Genomic DNA, 21895 nt, shown 5'->3' on the forward strand with positions numbered 1-21895 from the left:
TCTTATCACCCTCCTAATTGGTAGGAAGATGGCACAAATAGACAAGAGAGACGACTCCGTGTAGGTAAATGCAAAGCAAAAATAGACTTCAAGAGTGTCAGCCCACGAGATGATCACAGCTCTTCAGCTAAGTTCTCCAGATCCTTAGAGCCCACTACACCCTCAACATCAGAAGAAGCACCTGAAGATAAGACAAGGCTTGTAGCCTCAGGGAACCTTCAGTCTGCTGGGAAGAAAGGCCCTGCTGTCTCTCAGACAAGGCTCGAGATCTGATTTGCACAAATGAGCAGAGACAAGGAAAGGCGCTGGCTAAAGTAGCTCAAAAGTAACTCCACCAGCTCTGACTTCCCTTCCTCCTCTGCTACTGTGAAGTTATTTATTTTTTAAAACAATCTTTCTGCGGCTTGGGAGGAAGGCACTGAAGCAAAGAGAAAGCCAGCAACTGCCATACAGTGGCGGCTACAGAAGGCCTATTGTCAGAAACCAGCTGTCCCCTGGGGTATAAGCAGAGTGGATGAGGATGCCTACTGGGTCCCGATTTTGCATATGCAATTTGTGCTCATAATTATTTTTGATTACTTCACGGGTCACATCAGGCTTTCCCAAGCAAACATCCACTAATTAAATATTATGCAAGATGTCTTGTTCCAGTGCAGTCTTCTATATGAAAAGTAGATTCTGCTGGGGGAAAAAAAATCTTCCAATGGTTTTCACAGGTTTGCTTTTATTTCAGTCAGACCCCTTAAGAGTGGCAGGTCATAATATTTAAAAAAAAAACAACAACAACAACAAAAGACCAACTGACATTCAGAGATTTGATAAACATAGAACTAAATGCTGCCAGTGATTTTTAGATTTTATTTCTCCCTTCCTTTTCAAGATTAGCATCAATATTTAATAAACCAAGTGGAGTATAAATACCACTTAGAGATCAAAATGTGATCTTATATCCCTTCTCTTCTAAATGACCACTTAAATTCTGTTGGACTTGGGGAATTGGACAAGTATGGTTTGCAGATTTGAGTCAGGAGAGCGAACCCCGGATCAATGATGTTCCACCTCTGGAACTCAGTCCTCAGATTCTTAGGGTCGTGCTTCAGGGCCCATCAACCATAGATGGGGGCACAGCTGCTCCTTCTGCAGGCTGGACTAGGAGGGTGTGGCCTCTTCTGGACCACACACCTCTTTCATATGCTAGCTCGAAGTGCTTGTTTTCTATGAGGTCCTTCTTGATAACCCTGGGCAAACTTTTCAAGTCTCAGAAAGAGTCCCTCAACACCCTACCTTGGTGATTCTTCCCAGTGTCCACAGACTTCGGTCATCTCTGTCTCTCAAATTGGCTATAAGGAAAAGGTGGGTTTTCCCATAGAGCACAGATTCATAGACTTCAGCTTTCTCTTGTAAAGGCTGCCTCAGCCAGGGCTAATATTGTCTTTGTCAAAGTCTTTGTTTCTGAGCCTCTCTCCATCCCATGGATCCTTCAAACTTGCCCATAAGCCCATGATTCCCCCATTGGAAAAAAAATCATATTTTCCTAGTATTCACTTTCTCCATCCTCCCCCAACCTGATCCCTCCTGCTCCTGTCCCCACCTACCCTGAGTCCACCCCACCCCCAGTCTACCTGATATATCCATCCTCCTTCCCCTTCTCAGGGAGATTCATGAATTCCCCGTCTTGAGCACTGCTTGCTATGTAACCTCTCTGTGTCTATGTGTGGTAGCATGATTGTCCCTCATCTCACAGCAAATATTCACTTAATAAGTGAATGCATGCCATATTGTCTTTCTGGGCCTGGGTTACCTCACTCAGGATGATTTCTTTTCTAGTTCCATCCATTTGCCTGCAAATTTCATGATGTTAGTTTTTTAACAGTTTAATACTCCATTGTGTAAATGTATCACATTTTCTTTATCCATTCTTTGAGGGAATCTAGATGGTTTTCAGTTTCTAGCTATTATAAATAAAGTTGTTCTGAACATAGCTGAGTGAATGTCCTTGTAGGATGGAGTGCCCTTCATGTACATACCCATGAGTGGGGTAGCTGGGTCCTGAGGTAAATCACTTCCCAATTGCCTGAGAAACTGCCCTATTGATCTCTATTGGGGTAACCTTTTTACTTTATATGAAGGTATGTCTCTGTAGTTTCCATTAATTCTGTACTGGCAGAGAGCTGAGTGCTGGCAGGATTTTGCTATTCTCATCTCTATGGTCATCTCTGGGTTTTCTATTTTGTAAGTATTTGTCCTTTTTCAATTGCCTAAAGCAATCTGAAATTGTATTAGAGGTTATCTCACTATTGATCATTATGATAAAGAGCTGACAGACAATAAGTAAGGCAGGAAATCGGGGGCAGAACATCTGGGAGACAGGGATGGTGGAAGATGAAAACAGACTCAGGAGATTCAGAGCGTGGACACAGAGGGAACAGACACAGACACAGTAGAGGAGAAAGGTATAAAGTTAGCCACGTGTTGGGTCATAGGCAAGATAGGTTAATTAGATGAACTAGCTGGGAAGCTGCTCTAGCAAAAGGCCTAAGCATTAAACTGCAATAGCAGCCTCTATTTTATACCACCGGTGGGTCCAAAAATGCCAGACTATAGATCTCCAAAGTAGCTGCACAAGTTTGTACTTCCATAAGCAGTGGAGGAGTGTTCCCCTTACATCCTCACCAACATGAGCTGTCACTGGTGGGTCTGACTCTAGCCTTTCTGACAGGCGTAATATGGAGTCGCAGAGTCATTTAGATTTGCATTTCCCTGATGGCTGAGGATGTTAAACATTTCTTTAAGTGCTTCTTGGACATTTGAGATTCCTCTGTTGAGAATTCTCTATTTAGATCTGACCACATTTTTAATTGGGTTATTTGGTTTGTCGATGTCTAGTTTCTTGAGTCCTTTATGCTTTGGATATTACCCCTCTGTCAGATGTGGCGTTTGTCAGACGTGGAGTTGATTAAAATCGTTTCCAACTCTGTACATAGCTTGAAGAGGGCTGGGGAGATTTTTAAGGATGAGCTAGAAACCAAGTACAATGAAAGTTCACAGGAGTATATGACGGTGACTCTAGCTAAAACTCCTAATAATAGGGGGTACAGAGCCTGAACTGGCCATCTCCTATAACTAGGCAAGGCTTCCAGTGTGGGGACTGGAACCTTCAAAGGTTCCAACAAAACCTTCAACCTATAATTTGCCCTGCCTGCAAGATGTGCTGGGGTAAAGGTGCACAGAAATTGTGGGAGTAGCCAACCAATGACTAGTCCAGCTTAAAACCCAAGCCCCAAGAGGGAGCCAACCCATGACCCAGCCTGAAGAACCAGGACCCAGAGGCTGGATAGCCCAGAGACCTAGGATGAAACCAAACATGACCACCAATGAAATAATATTCTGCTATAGATTGGTGCCTAGCCCACTGTCATCAGAGAGGTTTCATCCAGCAACTGATGGAAACAGATGCAGAGAGACCTACAGTCAGAAACCATGGCAGACCTCCAGAAATCCTGCAGAAGAAGCAGGGGGAAAATGTTGTAGGAGCCAGAGGGTCAAGGACACCAAAAGAAAATCCACAGAATCAACAATTTGGTCTCATACGAGCTCACAGAGACTAAACCAACAACCAGGGAGCCTGCCTGACTAGGCCTTCTTTATATATGTCATGGTTGTGTAGCTTGGTCTTCTTGTGGCACTCCTAACAGTGGAGTGGGAGCTGCCTGGCTTGCTTTATCCATCAATATGAGGGGAGGTATCAAGTCTTACTCCTACTTGATATGCTATGTGTGGTTGATACCCCTGGGAGGCCTGCCCTTTTCTGGAGGGAAATGGAGAAGAAATGGAATTGGGGGGAGGAAAGCAGGGAGGGGAGGGAAGGGGAGGGAGAGGAAACTTTGGTTGAGATGTTATATATGAGAGAAGAATAAATTTTAATTTTTTAATTAAAAAAATCATACCTTCATCAATACATACCTGCTACCCAAGTCTAGAGTCTTGGCAAGACTCAAATCACAACTTCCAGGGCCTTTCGATGGTTGGAATCGCAGCAGAGGACTCAAGGTCCCAGAGCACATTAGAAAGTGTCAACCACAGTAACAATTAGAACTCTAGAGAAATCAAGCCTCACCAGTTACACTTCAAGCAGACTTCCAGGGAAGATTCAACTGTGTTACAAATGGCATTCTTCTCAGCAACCCTGGAGAGCCAACTTCTTAGGGATATTTCAGGAACAGATCAAATCAGTGCTACAAAAACTATTCCCCAAGGAAAGACTTAGGTAAGAAATCCAAAGGACTCCAAATAACTTGCCCACGCCTGGTACCCAGGGCCTCACTTCTTGGATCCTCGTGCAGATCCTTAGAAGGTTTTCCTCCCCTGTGAGAATGGAGACAGTGCCTAAGAACATGTGGATTCACTCACCAAGTGCACTTACTGATTCCCTGCTCCTGCTTGGTCTCTGGCATAATTTTGCCCTTAATACATTTACTCAGGAGTTTCTAGTTGCATCCAAAAATGGGAAGTGCTAACAAAGGACACAGGCAGTCCCCAGTGGAGGGCAGATTAATTAACAGTCCAGATGAAAAAGCAAAGCAGTCATCTCATTTTTCTTGAGTTAGTCCTATATGGCTTTACTGAATTTGGGTGTCGCATGATTTAGAAAAAAACAATTAGCCAACTCCTCCTCATATATTAAACTATAAAATACACTCTACAGAAAAATGAAGACAAATGTTGCCTATATATGTATGTGTTTATGTATATATGTATGTATACATAGGCACAGATATGCATGTATATATGTATATGTATGCATGAATATGTATTTGCAGTATCTATGTATGTATGCATATGTGTATCATGTGTTATATGTGCATTATGTGTGCATTCATGTGTATGTATAATACTTTTACTTTTGTTCTCTATTATATGTCATGATGATATGGCTAAACTAAGCTTACCTAATATCTTTAAGCCATATATCTCTATTTCTTTTGAACTAATTGAAGGTAAATGCTTCACACATGCTAGCAGAGCCTAAGACTATCTACATAATTCAAATCTACCAGGATTTATTAATTCAAGTAAAACAAATATATTCAGGCTTCCCCAGACCTTTTTCAAAATGTCTGGTTTAGTAGGGCTGAGCTGGAATCGAAGAACTCTCATCTCTAACTAATCTTCTCAGGTGAGTAGATACTGGTATAGAGCAGTGATTCTCAACCTTCTGAAGACTTGCAACCCTTTAATACAGTCCCTCGTGCTGTGGTGACCCCCAAGCATAAAATTATTTTGTCGCTACCTCATAACTGTAACTTTGCTACTGCTATAAATCATAATCTAAATATCTGATATGGAGGGTATCCGATATGGGAATCCCCAAAGGGGTCTCCACCCACCGGTTAAGAAACACTAGTATAGTGGCAAGAACATTGTGGGACAAGATACAAAAGGGGAGAATGGGGCCATCCTCCCTTTTCTTTGGACAGATTCTTTAGAGAATAGTTATGGTTGCTTTCTTTGATTCTTTGAAGTGTTTGTAAACCCTTTTAACAGAAAAGAAAGTCTCTTTGCCAGTTTTAAAACCAAGATGTTTCCTCGAGACCAGGGAGCAGTCTCTTTGTAATGTAGTCATGCAGGAACTGACAGGCACCACAGGAGCTGACAGGCACCACAGGAGCTGACAGGCACCACAGGAGCTGACAGGCACTAGGTCCCACTTTGCTGGAAGGATGGGATCCTAGCTTCAATGCACACCCGAAGCCAAACGGCAAACCATCCATCTGCCATAAAGATGTGAGAACCACAGCTTCCCTTCAGATAAAGGCAATTATCAGGCACAGATGGTCACCCCGATTTCCAAGCAAACTTGGGATGAATTAGATAGAACACGTGGTGCTGTCAGGAGCTCTTACTTGAGGACAAGTTACAGCTTCTTCTGAGCACATGTATGTCATAGGTTACATCTGCTTGGCTGTAGAAAGGGGTGACAGTTTTTGTTTCATTTTATCTGTTCGGTCTTGTTTTTCTGCCTTTGCCATATCACATTCTGCTTAATGCTTATTCAATAATATAGCTATCGTATTTTCTTCTACTTCTATTAATTAGATGTTCTGAGTTGACAGGAAATCTTGTCCCTTTAACGTGAGTGTGTGTGAGTGTGTGAGTGTGTGAGTGTGTGTGTGTGTGTGTGTGTGTGCGTGTAGGTGCTCCAAATACTCTAATTGGATACTTATTCTATGTGTGATTTTAAAATATTTTAATATGCTTTACAATTAAAATGAGAATTAAATCCATCTGAATGAAATCCATTCATTCCTCAGGCTGCTGTTCATTTGCTCATGTGCATGCAGTTTCTGACATATCCTACAGGGGGCAGGCTAGGGAAGGTATGTATCCCAATGGCCTTTATTCTTGAGATCGGCAGAACTGAGACATACATACCTAGAAGATGACATTCAGATTGCTATTATTTGGTCACCTGCCTCCACCTGTGAGAAAGTGCCCAGCAGTCTGAGATGACCCGTATCTTCTGTGAACCTCTCGTGCACACTACCACCCTCTTCTGAAGGTGAAGGACACTGTGAAGGACAAGGTGGGAGTTTCATAGGGATTTCAATGGTTATGGGGTCTGGGAGCCTAGAGCTTAGCTTTGGGATGAGATCATGGTTCTTTGCTCTGGCATTCTCTAAATGAGTGTAGAAGTATAATAAATACTTTGGGGAGATAGAAATTCCTGAAGTCCTGAGCTTGGTGGGTTTTCTTTCTATTTTTTTTTTTTTGTTAACATGGAGCCATAGTTGAAAATGAGATATTGCTCTAAGAAAAGCTTTATGATCTACCAATTTATCATAACATAGATTTTTCTGACCCACCATTTTGACGTTCAGGGGTTTCTCTCCCACAGGCATCAAGCAATGTGAACCTTTTGTTCAGTACCAATGCAGCAATAATAGTGCCTCCAAAATACAGAAACCTCCAAATTCCTCCGTTCTGTGCAAGGAGAGAGCCCCAGACACAAACAGCTGAGAACATTGATCCAACAGATCTGCCTTTGATCCCGGGTGCAACCATTAAGTGAAAATGTGAATCTGGTCCGGATACTTAGCCTACCTAAGTTTCGTGAAGGAAACTTTCCTTAGAGGCTGAAAACTGAGCTAAAAATAAACAAGCTAATTCTTCAATAAAAAGTAGCGACTTGCTGTCCTTCTCGGGTGGTTCTGCTTAGCTTTGCGCTCTCCGTACAGCATGCCACGTTTATCAGTAGGAAGAAACGAAGTGAGAGGAGAAAAACCAAAAATAAATAAGTTCACAAATTATCAGGCAACCAAGAGCCAACGGAAGCCAGCCCAGCAAGACAGAGATTCATCCATTTTTCTCCTTTAAAATTCCAAGCTTTTAGTCCACCAGTCAGCCACAACTAAAAAAAAAAAAAAAAAAAAAAAAAAAAAAAAAAAAAAAAATCCCAGCCACAACCCATTGATATCAAGAAAATGTATTGCTTCATGTTTCAAATTAATTAAAGGACATTCTTTTCCATCCAAAAGTATAATCAAGGCAATTTACTTACAAACATAATCAAGAAATTATGTAAAGGAAGGTTAACCATATGAAAAATTTTTTCAAGAGTGAAGTTAATTGATTTTCTTATCTTTTTTTTTCTTTCAGGTTTAAATGCAGATACTAAGAGTCTGAATTTTCCAAAATAACCTCAACTCAGCAGCATTTCAGAATATTTCCTTAAAGGAGGTCATGACTTCCACCCTAAGAGCTCCCGGGCTCTGGAGCTCTGGGGCTCTGGGATACATAGGTAGGGATACATAATTCGTTGTGAGGATGCCAAAACCCGTTCAGATTTCCCCAAACCTTTGGCCAGAGCTCCTAAAGGCTAGAAATCATGTGGTATGGGGTGGGGGTAGGGGTAGGATGACATATTCTTTCTTTCTATAATGGCTTAGAGCTATGTATTTTAACAATCCAAGGGAAGATACGATTATTAGCTGTTCTGAACATGAGAGGGTAGGAAGAAAAGCATCTGGTCCTGTTCATTCACCTCCAGCTGCCTTACAGAAAAGACTTGCTTCCTTGCAATAGTCACCTTATAGAGAATTGGCGCCCTCTGCTGGAAGGCAGAGAGCCCCATGTTGACAACAAACTTGAAAACAGCGATAACTGCAAAGGTTCTTCCCAAAATTGTGTCAGGAAAGCCCGTTCTTAAAAGGAACATTGAAAGCAACTTAGGGTCCCATGAGCAGTGGCCACACATTTTTACCCAGTAATTACATGGTTGGAATTACCCCATACCATGGCAGTTTCCAAACTTACAAATCAACTGGTGTTTTATAATACTTTTTTCTCTGTAAAATTAATGTAAACTGTTTAATAAGCCCTAATCAGCACAAGACCACCCACATTACTACAGTGAACTTGTACAATCCCAACCAAATACCAGAAAAAGCACACTGTGGAAGGAAGATAGCGGGGTTGGCATCCCAGTTCTGACATTTTCCAGATGTATCAATCAGATAAGCCTGTCATCTGTCAGATAGGAATGATGATAGAATGTGACCTGTGGAGTTGGGCGAACTAAATGCATAGATCTATTGGAAGAATTTATAACTGCCATGGTAAATGTTATCTTATACCAGCTCTGATTTTCAGCAGCTGTCATTCTGGAAATAATTCCATGAAATGTTCCAAGGAAATAGTGTCTCTGCTTTGCTTTGACACCTTTTAATTCACCTTATTTTTAAGTATTTTTTATTTTAAGATTATAATTTAATTACATTTCTCTGTTCCCTTTTCTCCTTCCTAACCCTCCCATATAACCCCTACACTCTCCTTCGAATATGAATGACCTCTTTTTCTCTAATCATTATTGTATGCATATATACATACAGATACGCATACATATATATTCCCAAATATAACCTGCTCGGTCCCTATGTTACTTGTGTGTAAGTTTTCAGGGCACTGGACGATCAATTGGTGTGCTCTTCGCTGAGGAGACCCCCCTTTCCAACTCGCAGCTTTCCTTCACTGCCTATAGTTCATGTGTACAACTGAGGCCATTGGCCTTTTCCTCATCCAGTCTGGCCTGTCACATTGCTGAGACCTTACTAGGAGCTACAGTCTCAGCAAACACCCCGTCCTCTGGATCTTATCATCTTCTTCACTTCCCCTCTTCAGCAATGTTCCCTGAAACTCGGGATCAGAGTTGTTTTGGAGATGTGTCCGTAGGGACCGGGTTCCACAACTCGGCCTTTTGCCTGGTGGTGGTTCTTTGTGGTGATCGCCATTTGTCTCAGAGAGAAGTTTGCTTGTTCACTATGTTGCCTAAACTTCATTCCTCACCACTGTTAGAAGTGAGATCTGTCTGTACAAGGTAAGTGGAAAGGAAATGACCATTATCCACATTGGACCATTAGCAACTGTGCCGGTTATGGAAGTCCTCCATCTTCACGTGCCTTCTCTGTCATCAGTTATCAAGAATAGGTATGTATATACTGTTTCTGTGTAATTCATTTCATTTGGAAACTCAAAATAAGAGAGCTGATTCGGTAGAAGCCAGGCTCTTTGGAGAAGAGGGGTGAGGGTGCGCGTAATGGAATGGCCAGAGGTCAACTGATTCTTTTCGGTTTCTGAGTGTGGGAGCATCTACTCCCCAGTAGGTGGCACTGTTTGGGGAATAGTGGAAACTAGGACATGGGGCTCCCGGGAGGAAGGGAGACAGTTGTATCTACTTCCAATTCTTACAGTTCTTTGCTTCCTACTCTGCCATGTGAGAAGCTGCCACCTCAAACTCTTGGTGCTACCAATGGAACCATGTTAGCGGCCATGCCCATACCACTATGACAGACCGAAGCCTCTGAGCCATAGTCTAAACTGAACTTGAGTAGTTCCTATCAGGGATTTTAGTCACAGCGATGAGAAAATTTCCAAAATATCCGTGATGAAGCCATAGAGGCAAAATTCTGAAAATGACAGAATCCTCATCTTTCATACTCACAAAACACAAGCATAACTCTAGAGAAGATGACAGAATTGGGCTCTGTGGGCCTCTTACCAGCTCCCAGGTACTGTGACACTGATTCTCAGGCTGACTCTGAGGACACACAGCCCCTTCTCTGCCAGTTTTAAATACTGGCTTAGAATCTTCCCAATGTATTTCTTGATTTTTAATCTTTCATGTTTTTATGACAATTAAATATGTTTCCCCTAGAATAAGGCCCGACATGATTAAGACTTTATTACCTTTATTGACAATTACAAAAAAATTAATAGATGGGTTTAGACTGGGTTTGTAGAACGATGGTAGGTCATTTGCACCATGTCATGGTAAGAGAAAAAAAGTCATTGACCCCACCTCCCACAAAAAAAAAACAAAAACAAAAACAAAAAAACACAAATGCAGGTGCCTCAGCTTCTCCTAAAACACCGTGAATCAGAACCCACAATTCACCATAGATGATTCTAAATACAGCAACTGAAGAAACTATGCTAGTCAGAACTCATTTGATCACTTCAGTTAAAACATATCCAAATGACCCCAGGAAACGAAGGAGGAGCTTGGTGAGTTGAGACCGGTGAATCTAAATCCAAGTCAGCTTTGTCCCTCAAGCATGCTGTCAATTTCTGGAGCATCCTGGTTGTCCCAGGATAGACAGGGCACTCCAAAGACCTGGTTATGAATAACCATGGATAATCAACGTCCCACATGGCACAGGAAAGCCTCCTAATAGAACCACCTGGTTCCAAACATCCTTAGAGCTGATGTTGAGAAGCCCTGATAAGACAGCACTTCACACCGCCATGTGCATAGAACTCACCTGGGAGAGCTTGTCAAAGTACACACGGTGACTCCCCTGACCTAGGGTGAGACCTACATATTGGGTTTTCTAACCTACACCATTGAGGAGCTGGCTAGAACAGTCCCATGCCCTAACTGAGAACCTCTGAGTCCAAATCTGTATTACACTAACACCTCACTCTTACTGCTCTGGAAAAGCCAACTAGGCTTTAGCTAACCCACATAAGAGGAATCTGGGTTTCACAATAAAGTTAGGCAAAGGTTAAGACCGGCTTTGTTCTCCGAATAGTGTTCTTCCTCAATTAAAGATGCCGGGGAGCTGGAGGCATTCACCAGCTGCATCTGTGGGTTGAATTTTTCTTATATCCAAAGTGTACCTTAATATCGGTTAGCTAAAACCAGCAAAATCTCAGTATATTCTGAGAAGTGGAAGAAAGCATGGAAATAGGAGAAAAGCTGGAGAAGGGAGGACTGAAGAGAGAGGCCATGGGGGAAGGAGAGGTGAAGAGGGAAGAGAAAGAGGGGCTGGGAGGGAAAACTGGGAAACATTTTAGGCTGGGTTAATCATAAAAAGCTTCACCACAGAACTTCTCAAAACCTTTTAACCTTTTAATACGTGTTTTGAAATTCCTAAAGGAAGAATTTGACTCCAGAAGTTTGTGGTACATCTGAGTGCCTTAACACTCTGAGGGATTTTCATTTACCAATGCAACTCTCCCTCTCCGTTCTATTCCCTGGAGCTGTGAGGACCCTGTCCAGTGACATCTCCCAGAACGGTCACCTCACTGACTCCATGTCCTTTGGGAACCAGAAGAGGCATTAATAAATAAAAGACCAACTAACATCGTTATCACTTAGCACGTAAGAGGACATTTATTGTCCAGGTTCTTTCATTCTTACAACAGTCCTACAAGGTGGGAGTCAGCCCAGTTCACCTCTTAGAAAACTGAGGCAGCAAGGAGAATCTGGCTGCAAGCCACAGACCTAAGTCCTTGCACGGAGCCTTCTGAGGCTTGCAGTTAAGAAACCAAGAACCAGAAACTCTCCCAGAAACAAGACTTCTTTGCAGGAGGTAACCTCTATCTGTCTCAATTGCTAACTTACTTCTCTGTCTTCTCTTCTACATGTCCTTTACTGCAGTTCACATTCATGAGGACAGAAATCTCCTTCGTTTCCACAAATGAGCACCCAGGACAGAGCGCTGTCTGTCTCTGATACAGAGGAGGTATGGAGATCTTTGTGCTCACAGATAAGCATTGGGGGAGCCTGGAGTGTTAAGCACACAGAGTTGTTTCTTCGTGGAAAAGGGATGTTGTACCTGTTACAGAAGGCTGGAACAGATGTACTTTCTAGCCTGGTGGCCTTTTCTCTGGTCAAGGACTTTTCTGGCACAGCACCCTCCCCCAAACCCTTACCATTAGCTTGTTTTTCTCCATCGATCTATGGAACTTTTTTTTTTTGGACTTTACAGTTTCAATGTAGTCTGCATTTAGCTTATTTTGTTCCTCAAGACTTATATATGTTTTGTTGTGTTCATAGGATTGAGTTAACTATTACCAGAATAATTTTCACCAAATTGTTCAGTGCTTAAATATATTTATAACAAACCAGGTCAGACTCCCAAAGTAAACTAACACCAGCCACTGAGCCATGTTGAGCTCACAACCTTCTTGCCTTCCACAGCTCCTCTCTCTACAGCCTGTTAAGGCCAGAGAGATGCCCACCCCCAACCCCCACCCCTACCCCAGCACCCTCCCACTCTACACCCCCACTCCCCCACCATACCCCACTTGTAGCTTAGGCTTCACAGTCATTCTTTCATGGCTACATCACCATTTCAGCTCCCTGTGTAAAATGAAGCCCATCCAGCAGCTTAGGGCACTGGTGAGCCAGCCATTCTCACCAGAGGGGAAAGAGGTTCTCGAATCAGCACCAGTCTAATTGTGGCCTCCCTTCTGGTAGTCTCCCTTCTCACCTGATCCTTGCATTTATTACCCAATACCTACCATTACAGAGGTCATCTGCCTACAGCAGTCCACCATTAAGAATTTGTTTTATGTCGTGCATGCAAAGCATTTACAGCTTGAATCCTCTAATCCCCACAGTGCTGTGAAGCAGTCCTCCACCCAGCTATGAGTAACAAAGTTTGCAGAGGTTATATTTCATAGCCAATCATTCGATTAATAGGTATTGAATTCCAACTAACCTTCCCTGACCTGCAAACTCATCCTTTCATTTAGCCTCAGTAACCCTCAACAAAACAAACTCTCACAAAGTCTTTTTGAGCATAGATCAGTGGCATGGAGATGGGTGAAGCCTGTTTCTTGGTTTCCTCACGAAAAGCACCACATGAAGATTTCTCAATGAATATTCCAAACCAAGGGCAAATGTTCAAACTGAGGCAAACTGTTGTAGCACACAATTGTATTTCCAGCTCAAATTTTCAACCAAACAAGATTTTGGATTTTGGTTTGTGTAAAAACACAATGCTAAAAATAAGCTTCACCAGCTCCAGTTTTGAATCGATGTGAGTTTGTGAAGACAGCTGATCACTCTACAACACTTGTAAATGGGCATTCTGAGAGACCACTGCCCGGCTGTTTTGCAGTGGAAAAGTCATCCATCAGCAAATACATTAGTGTAGACTTCTGTTCTGCAGGGCTTTGAGTCACTAAGAATACCTTTAGGATATCAGTTACTTCATCTCTAAAATGAAACCATGAAGCTAAATAGTTTCAAAAGCCAAATTGCATAGCTTTTTGAATAATGCAATCTAAATCATACATTAGAAGCAGCTTATAAAGTGTTCCTTGGGAAGAGACATGGATTAGATCAGACCTGTTTGCATGCAAGGTTCCATTTAATTTATTAAGATCATCAGTATCTTTTCTCACAATAAAGCTATAGGATTTCTTCAACTCTCCTTTTCTCTTCTCTTCTCTTCTCCTCTCCTCCTCGTCCCCTTCCTCCTCTTCTTCCTCTCTCTCTCTCTCTCTCTCTCTCTCTCTCTCTCTCTCTCTCTCTCTCTCTCTCTCTCTCTCGCCCCCTCTCTCTGAGCCCAGAGCATACTGATTAGGCCTGACTGGCCAGCGAGCACCAGGAATCTGCCTGTCTCTGCCTCCCTGGAGGTGTGATTAGAGGCATGCCACTGCACTCGATATTAATATGGGTGCTGCAGGTCAAACTCAGTCCTTTTGCTGGCATAGCAGATAATTTATTGGCTAAGCCAACTCCTGAGGCTGCTCGTTCCACGTTCCTGAACTCCACAGTTGTTAAACACAGAAGAGCCTAGACTCTTACCCACTTGTGCTGAAACAAGCCAAAGAAGAAAAGAGCAGAACACAAATGCCACTTCCCCAAATGCCCTCATCTTGTCAATAGGATGCCACCACGGGTGACCTTTCCACTTAGAAAGGCAGTGACAAAGTTTGTCTGCCTCACTGAGCTCCTTAAACTGCCTAGGGCAAAAAATGAGATGTTTGTCTCTCTCGTTCTTAATTCATAGTCTGTCTTACTTAGAGTTTCTATGACTGTGATGAAATACCATGACCAAAAGCAACTTGGGAAGGAAAGGGCCGGTATCAGTTTACAACTCTCAGGCCACATGCCATCACTGAGGGCAGGAACCTCGAGGCAGGAACTGATGCAGAGGTCATGAAGGAGTGCTGTCACTGCCTTGCAGGTCCTGACAGCTTTCTTATACCATCCGTGACCACTGTCCTTGGTGGCACCACCCACAGTGTGTTGGGCTTTCCCACATCATTCTCAATCAAGAAATTGTTCCAATGACTTGTCTCAGGACTAATCCTATGGAAGCATTTTTTCAAGTAAGATTCCTTCTTTTCCACAAGCTTCTATCAAGTTCATATAAAAACCAGACAGCATGTGATCCATCTCAGATTGACATTTTATTGAGTAAAAGAGAATGATCAGGAAAATAAAACACTATTTGCATATTACAGCAATTTCAAATTGTTACACAGATCTCCAAGTGCTTATTCAACAGTTTTGAACTTCTCTTGTGGATTTCATTCGTGAATTGTTCATTACAAATAGTTCACACAGAACCAACCACACAGGATGTGGATTCCACTGAGGACTATTATGCAAAGCATTGTTCTATCAATTCTAGACACTTCATGGCCAACTTCTATGTCTATACCAGGCACTGATGCTATTCAGACAATTGGTTAAATGTTTTTCATTATCTCAAGTTTCACCTTGGAGGTTAGGAGAGAAGTCTACTACACATCAACCTGAGCCTAACTCAGCCTCAACTTCTCTTGTCTACTTTCTCTCCTCATAGCCAAACTCTATGTCTTTATCAGCTGTCTCCCCAGAACAAGTCCTGAGTCATCCACTTCTTTCTACCTGCATTATAACACACAAGTCACTCCTCCACCACCAGGATTACTGCAATGCTGGCTCTAAGTGTCTGCCTGGACTCCATCTCAACCCCATCAAATAGAGTTGATCTCTTCAAACAGAAAGTCTCTAACCACAATGAGGACAACACCTTGCCATGGCCAATCTTATTTCACACTACATTTTATCCTTCCCATAGCTATACAGATCTTCCCGGTGTTCCCTTGCCCATCAAGCTTGTTCCCAATCTAGGGTATCTAATCTATTGGCTTGCCCATGAACATTAGAGATCTCAGCCTAACTGTAACATCCTTAATGGGGCTTTTCCTTTCTACCTAAAAAGTTTATTTCCCTTCACTGAGATTTCTGTCATTGCTTGGCTAACTGCCTGAGTGACAAGACCTGCCATGCCATTAGCATCCAACAAACATTTACTCTCCATAAGGAAAACTTCCAGCAAGCCAGGTCTGTCCATGATTGCTTCTTAATAGTACGAAAAAATAACTAATTTTCTCAAAAGAAAAGAGTCCAAATAGAAAATGCTGAGGATTTCTTTGCTGACTTACTTGAGATCTAATTATGTGAAGAATTTTGATGAAAAGAAGGAAAAATATTATGGTGCATGATGGTGCTAATGTGTGAGTTTTTATTGTTTACCCCGTCTCCTTCCTAGGGCTTTATTAATGAGCCAACTATCTCGTATTGGATAATGTATTGCAATGAGTTCCATTTGGTTGCAGGTCAAGATAAAATAGCACAGTGTAATTTAAACAAAATGATGTTTGCTTGGTGAATGGCAGACTCATTTAATACTTGCTTCTCTCTTATGCACTTTAGCTCTGCTCTCTCCAGCCTCCCTCCCTCCCGGCTCCGGGGAGGAGGTAGACAAACAATCCAGCTGCTCAGCAATCTGAGCAGAACAAGAATCAAGGTGGCCCCTCAAATGGCCACGTACCGCAAAGGCCAGCCACCTTGCCTGGCTGCCTTTGAACCACAGTGGGAGTTTGACAGCCGTGTGTGAAGTTCTGAAAAGCAAGGCAGGTATCCACCACCTGGTCACTTCTCAGAAGCAGCTCTGAGGCCCATGGCACAGGACTAATCCCAGAGAGGCAGCATCCCCCCCCAACAGACAACCTTCAAAGGATGGGTAGTGTCCTACGCCCACCTGTGTTAACTGTCAGCTACCCACAAGGGAGTGAGTGCTGGGAATGCCCCTGTTATCTACGACTTTCATCTCTGTGGTACAGAGACGCTGCTTTGGTGAGATAGGTTTCTAGGGTGCCTTTCTTTTGATGCCACTTCACCATCAAGATGAACGTAGGCCATCTGTGGAGCAGAAACACACCTGACAGGAGAGCTGGACCAGGCAGGGAGTTCATGTGCACTCATCCTCGGCGGGGCGTGTGCTCAAAATCATTCAGCTTGCTCCAAAAGAATATTGAATTCAAGTTCTAGAAAATACAAAGAATGCTTGTTTATTTTCCTGTTCTCTCAGCTATAAAAAGTACATATTGTGAGCCAATGAACCAAGCTAATATGGTCCCAAGTTACCACTGGGTCTCCAAGGTATTGCTCTGAGCACTTGGATCCGGGCCAAAATTTGGCTATCTGTGGTGCAATCATTTGTTCATTTATTTTTTTTATCCAACATCTCATTTTAAAGTGATTTTGGAGATGTGGTAAATACTCAGTCATACTATTAATCCTTTTTAACCTTCATCAATCACTGTTTTCTTTTTAATGATGTGACTTTGCCACCTATTTGGAAAAGATGAGCACGTAAGCAAATTTTTTGAAATCTTCACTGCATTTCTTCTTCCCTCATGGTACCACTGAGCAGTTTGTTCTTTGATATACAGCATATTAGAGCTTAATTACAGAACAATGCAAAGTGATCACTTTGGGCGCCATCTGTGTAAAACTCCTTGTGATTCTTGCAAATTGAGGACAAGTAAATAAGATATAGTAGACTCAATTAGGCTGACAAATTCAGAAGCCATTATGTCAGTGAAAACACTTTTGAAAAGCAAATGCTATGAACAGCACTCCATGCTGTCCCCAACATCTAAGGCCCCCAACATGCCCTACTTGTTTATGAACTCAGATACATCTTAAAGACCCGGCAACTCTCATCTGCAACTTGCATGTGTTCTTTGTTTTGTCCTCAATTCCAACCCTTCTCCTGAGTTCTGTGCACCTGCGTAAGAGCCACCAGGTGCTCAGCTGTTTAAATGCAAAACAAGAACCAACACACATTTCTATGTGGGACACACTTGATAGATTGGGGGAAGCAGAAGCCAGTTCTACAGGCAAAGGCCCCAGCCAGAACACAAGAAAGGAAATAAAGTTGAATGAAAACAAATGCTTCATGTTTTTCCCTGAGAAAGGTCAACAAATCCAATTTCAGAAAAACAAAACAGCAGCACAGCATACTGGCATTTGAAAACAAGTTGGATTCGCCGCAAAAAATTATCGACATACTGCATATATATATGTGTGTGTGTGTGTGTGTGTGTGTGTGTGTGTGTGTGTGTGTATCTGTGTGTATATGTATATATATATGCATGTACAGAAATGCTGAATGACCAGAGCACACTAACTAGTGCAGCAACACAGATGATAACAAAATCAAAATATTTAACATTCTTGAAGAACAAAAGCCTCTCCAGGTTGCTGGTCGTTTCCCAAACACTCTCTTTGAAGCACTTAGTAAAACATGTTTGCAAAGACATCTGATACTGTGATATCTTTTATGAAGTCCAAATCTGCTTCCCATCCTTGGAGAGAAGATGGGGAAGAGGAGAATAATTAGTGGATTTTTTTCTCTGTCTGGTTGTTAAACACCCTAATTACTTCAAGCACCATTACTGCCACGTTCACGTAGCCATCCTTTGAAAACACTTTTCAATCTAAACGAAAATTGACGCTAATTTCTTTCCAAGGATATAGCCGTATTAACACAATTTGGAGAGCCATTGGATTTACTTTTTAAATCTTAACAGGAATGTCAATATTCCACCAGCACAGGATGGAGATAATCTGCCACATCCAAAGTGGAACCAACCAGAAACTCTTTACAGTGACTACACACTTTTGTAGATATAAAAAGTACTATAACTATATATCGTGTGCCATAACTTTTATTACTGGCTTGCCATTATTTTGGTACTAAAATGCCAAGCTGTATTCCTTCATGCAAAATGTACTTACATTAGAATTATAGTGCTTGACTTTTATTCTTCCCTCTTTTGTGCTGAAGAGAATAACTTTTCCTGATTGTTATCTCAATAAATCAACGCGTTGGTAAAGCCTGTGAGCACATTTTTCATTAGTTTCTTTGTCATAAATTCAATGGATTAATAAATCATGACATTATTTGTTTCTAACATAAAAGTTAACAAAGGAACCAACAGTAGACGCACGTTGGCTGAATGAATAGTCCATGTGCTCTGTTTCCCAGCACTCATCCTGGCTGTAATAGGCTAATGAAGTCAACAATTAGAAACATAATGCACAAGAGACAATGTTACTCAGGATGGAGAAGAATGAGATTTGGTTGACCCCTGCTTTAGGGGGTGGGACAAAGTGTACACAACAATAACTATAAAATAAAATGCAAGTAGCAAGTGTACGAAATCATATCAACAGTCCCTCAAAGATAAAATTACATCTGGCTGAGGAAATCAGAAAGACTGTGTGAACCATGTGACCCTTGGAATGGATTTTAAAGGCTAATCGAAATTTACCGGGCAGAAATGAGTAGTAGCCACCCAGACAGAAACAATAAGAAGAAATACATACAGGCAGAAGAAAATTCACAAAATCAAGTGTAGTCAGTTTTGCTTGTATCCTGGGTATGTGAGAAAACATCCTGAAAAGCTATATTGAGACAACCTTAGTTAAGTCAATAGTCAATGGGTAGCAGGTAGCAGTTTTAAATTCACTGGAACATGAAAAGCAATAAGGTATTAATGCATACAAGTTGGAATTGGAAAAATAAAGGATTAGAAAATATGCATTCGGTGTAAAATAAGTGAAGACATGAATAATAGCAGAGAGAATGCAGAGGTTAGAACCAAAAATCAATGGAGGGTCTAGGGAGATGGCTCTGTAGGTCAGAGGAATGCTCTGCAAGTATGAGACGCAAGTGAAATCCCCAGCACCCATGTGAAAAAGGCCAGGCATGTCTGATACTCCCAGAAGCTGAGAGTTGGAAGGAAGGAAGCACATGGGCCCTGAGAACTCCCTGGCCAGCTGCCTAGTAAAGAGGCTTTGGTCTTTGGTTCAGTGAGAGACCCTTTCTGAAAGGCAGTAATGTGGAGAGCTATGAGGAGAGATGCCCTGACCTCTAATCATACACTCATGCGCTTGTATGCCTATAACACACACACACACACACACACACACACACACACACACACACACACACACACACAGGATATTGGTAAGCCAATGTGACACATAAACAGGAGAAATATCAAGAAAAGAAACAGGAACTATGTTAGATAATAGAAATACACACACACACACACACACACACACGTGAGAGACAGAGACAGAGAGACAGAGACAGGTGACAGAAACAGAGAGACTTGTATATAGCAAAGTCATGCCTGTCCAGACCCAGTCACAAGCATAGAGCCTCTCTCTTCCCTCACGGTCACACATTGCAAAGCTCACCTATCTATTGCCATGTCACGCTGGAACTGTTCTCCAACAGGCCCTCTCCTAATCCCATTCCATTCCCTACTGCACATTTTTAGCAGGATAAACACAAGCACCAACCTTCAAGAGGCATGAACTCCGCATTATGAAGTACAGACCCTGACTTGACCTTCACTCTTCTACTAATCCAGCCCTAGTGTAGGACAGGCAAAAAAGGGGTTTTTTCTTTGTATTTTCCTTTTTTTCTACAAAAGGAAGGGAGGAGAGAGAGGGAGGGAGGGAGGGAGGGAGGGAGGGAGGGAGGGAGAGAGAGAGAGAGAGAGAGAGAGAGAGAGAGAGAGGAAGAGGAAGAAGAAGAAGAAGAGGAGGAGGAGGAGGAGGAGGAGGAGGAGGAGGAGGAGGAGGAGGAGGAGGAGGAGGAGGAAGAAACTTCCAGTTTCCATCTGTGCCCAGAGCTGACCCTATGGCTCAACTCTCCATACCCAGATCACACTGGGAGAAAGCTGGTCCCAGAAGTGCTCACACACCTGAGAGCACACGTAAGCCACCACTTCTGCTCAGAGGAAACTGCCCTGACCACGCAGGACACAGGAACCCAGAAGCAGTCTAGGACAGATCCTTCAGGATTCCATCTGTGCCCAGAGCTGACACTGTGTCACAGCTCTCTGTACCCAGATGTCACCAGGAGAAAAGTGGTCTCCAAGATTTGCTGACACACAGGTTTACAGAAGGGCCAAGCCACTGTCAGAAACCGCAAGACCAGCTAACACCAGAGACAACCAGAGGGCGAGAGGCAATGACAGTAAGGTAAGCAACAAAAACCGAGAGAACTTGGCATCATCAGAGCCTAGTTCTCCCACCACAGCAAGTCCTGGATATCCCAACACACTGGAAAAGCAAGATGATTCTGACTTAAAATCACATTGCATAATGATGTTACAAGACCTTAAGAAGGAGATAAATAACTCCCTTAAAGAAATACAGGACAACACAGGCAAACAGGTAGAAGTCCTTAAGGAGGAAACACAAAATTCCCTTAAGGAATTACAGAAAAACACAACCAAACAGGTGAAAGAATTGAAAGCCATCCAGGCTTGTAAAACTGCACAGCTTCTGTAAGGCAAAGGACACTGTTGTTAGGATAAAACAACAACCAACAGATTGGGAAAAGATCTTTACCAATCCTACAACTGACAGAGGGTTTATATCCAAAATATACAAAGAACTCAAGAAGTTAGACCACAGGGAGACAAATAACCCTATTAAAAAAATGGGGTTCAGAGCTAAACAAAGAATTCGCAGCTGAGGAATGCCGAATGGCTGAGAAACACCTAAAGAAATGTTCAACATCTTTAGTCATAAGGGAAATGCAAATCAAAACAACCCTGAGATTTCACCTCACACCAGTGAGAATGGCTAAGATCAAAAACTCCGGCGACAGCAAATGCTGGCGAGGATGTGGAGAAAGAGGAACACTTCTCCATTGTTGGTGGGATTGCAGACTGGTACAACCATTCTGGAAATCAGTCTGGAGGTTCCTCAGAAAATTGGACATTGTACCACCTGAGGACCCAGCTATACCTCTCTTGGGCATATATCCAAAAGATGCCCCAACATATAACAAAGACACATGCTCCACTATGTTCAATAGCAGCCTTATTTATAATAGCCAGAAGCTGGAAAGAACCCAGATGCCCTTCAATAGAGGAATGGATACAGAAAATGTGGTATATCTACACAATGGAATACTACTCAGCTATCAAAAACAATGACTTTATGAAATTCATAGGCAAATGGATGGAATTGGAAAATATCATCCTGAGTGAGGTAATCCAATCACAGAAAAACACACATGGTATGCACTCATTTATAAGTGGATATTAGTCAAATACTCGAATTACCCTAGATGCACGGAACACATGAAACTCAAGAAGGATGACCAAAATGTGAATGCTTCACTCCTTCTTTAAAAGGGGAACAAGAATACCCTTGGGAGAGGATAGGGAGGCAAAGTTTAGAACAGAGGCAAAAGGAACACCCATTCAGAGCCTGCCCCACATGTGGCTC

The 21895-nt window shown here is 42.4% G+C and overlaps 1 long non-coding RNA gene across 3 annotated transcripts; it reads right to left on the minus strand.

Moving 5' to 3' along the window:
- Positions 1-14684: 14684 nt before the first annotated feature.
- Positions 14685-20577, minus strand: LOC103691849 (uncharacterized). Of its 3 annotated transcripts, none has more exons than XR_015684512.1 (4): positions 20311-20408; positions 19949-20021; positions 18374-18473; positions 14685-16614 (listed from the first exon to the last, which is right to left on the minus strand). It is a non-coding gene; the product is annotated as an uncharacterized LOC103691849 (long non-coding RNA). The 3 variants fall into 3 exon arrangements; XR_015684513.1 differs by lacking the exons at positions 19949-20021; positions 20311-20408 and adding exons at positions 18586-18645; positions 18965-19044; XR_015684511.1 differs by lacking the exon at positions 19949-20021 and having other exon boundaries at positions 20356-20577.
- Positions 20578-21895: the final 1318 nt, after the last annotated feature.

The sequence above is a fragment of the Rattus norvegicus genome, chromosome 3 (assembly GCF_021556685.1).
Source record: "Rattus norvegicus strain SHRSP/BbbUtx chromosome 3, alternate assembly SHRSP_T2T, whole genome shotgun sequence".
Taxonomy (NCBI): domain Eukaryota; kingdom Metazoa; phylum Chordata; class Mammalia; order Rodentia; family Muridae; genus Rattus; species Rattus norvegicus.